This window comes from Trachemys scripta, chromosome 10 (assembly GCF_013100865.1).
Source record: "Trachemys scripta elegans isolate TJP31775 chromosome 10, CAS_Tse_1.0, whole genome shotgun sequence".
Classification (NCBI taxonomy): domain Eukaryota; kingdom Metazoa; phylum Chordata; order Testudines; family Emydidae; genus Trachemys; species Trachemys scripta.
In genome coordinates this window covers 8,923,923-8,925,713 of record NC_048307.1, presented here as the reverse complement: position 1 = coordinate 8,925,713, position 1,791 = coordinate 8,923,923, and positions in this window count along the sequence as shown.

Sequence of the window (1,791 nt, the reverse complement as noted above, 5' to 3'; positions counted from 1 at the left end):
CACAAAGGGCCTTTAGTTCAGCTCTCTGTGAGCTGAGGGGTGAAAACATTATCTACTCTCTGAGCATCAGCCCCCAGAAACACAGGTGAGGCTGCATCAGCCCCCAGAAACACAGGTGAGCTTCGGTTGGGGGGCAAAGGTAGATAAGTGGGACTATTGGCCTGAGCGAGCGTTTGGAGGATTAAGGCCATAATCATATCTAGGTTAGATCTAGGGTGTGATGAGCAGAATACCCCAGGGGGAGCTATAGACCCCTCCATGGAACATTTATTCATGGGGGGAGGAGGGCTTTGCGGTGCCACTGAGCCACCAGAGAACTCAGGGGATTCTAGCAAGGGACTCCTGCTGCCAGGAAAGTCACAACACCCTCCCACTCAATTCCCCCCATTCCCTGGAAATGTTCATTCAGATTTGGGGAACTCTGGCTTCTGATGACTCTCCCAAGGCCGCCTGGTTGCCTCCACCTCAGGATGCAGATGGGAGCCTGCACGTATGGAAGGGGAAGTTTTGCCTGCTTTTAGCATGCTTTCTCTGTCCCCTCAATTCTCCCAGGAGGGGTTCAGCACAGAGGCGTGGGAAGCAGTGGGATAGGGCAGGGCAGAACAGGCTGGGCTCATGCAAACTTTCCCCCCTCCCAAAACTGTGGGCAGAAACAGCGGAAGTTAATACTGCCAGAGCCTTTCCTTCCATACTGTAGAACCTCCCTGTGAAGGATCCCAGAGAATCTGTGGCACTTGGATTGGCAAAACAGGGGAGTTCAGAGCTGGTGTAGAGCCACTGGCCTCTGGTGCATCCTCCAAGATCCAAGCTGGTCTGGGAAGATGGTTGGTTCTGTGGGCCAAATCCAAAGGCAGGAGAGGCAACTCAGACCCTCCACTCCTAATGGAAAAATTCAAGGTAACTCCACAAGTTGAAACTCTTTGAGGCTCATAGTTTTTGTTTGGAGGTGTGGTATCCCAGTGAAATTTCACCCTTGGGCAGAGTGGTATTTATTTTTCTCCAAGCTATGGACCCCAGAAATCTCTCTTGAAGTAATGGCAAACATCAGCATCCCCAGAGCCCAGGCACTGGTGGAAAATAGAGTGCTGAATTATGCTGGGCTCAGAACCCAAAGAAATGCCAGTGAACCACTGGAACGGCCCTGGTTTAAAGTTGGTGTAAGTAAGATCAGGATTGGGCCTTTGGTGTGTAGGCAGCATAGATCAGGGCACCTTAAATATTGCTTAGGGGGAGGTGACATTTTCACTTTATTAACAACCACCCACCAACTCCCCCACTGCCCAAGAGAAACGCAAGAGAAGACCCATACATCGAAGAAATGAACAAGTGCTTGGGTTTGATGACACTTTCAATGCAACACTAGAAATATTAGAAGACCCCGAAGAGACCTGAAGGTCTATTAAATCCACGGCTCATTTTCCTTGGCTGCCTACTTGCCTCCCATAGTCGGCTTGGCTATTTTTATTATTTTATATCCATTTGCATCAAGCAACTAATCCTAGCTCCATAATTAAAAAAAATCCCAACCCAGGCACATAGCCGATTGGGGATTTTTGTCAATTAAAGAGCTTGTTTGCAGGAAAACGCCCGGGGGAGGGGAGGTTGGTTTCCCTAGAGGGGGTTCGTTCCCTGCAGTGCGTTTATTTAGGGTGCTGAAAGGAACAGACCTCCCCCCTCTTTTTAGTGGCTGCAAAACCCTCGCTCCCCCACCCCTCTCCCCGGTGTCTCAATTGGAGGCGTGGCCGCTAGCACAGCCCCGACATCCGCCCCTCTATATAGGCTGCAGCTGGG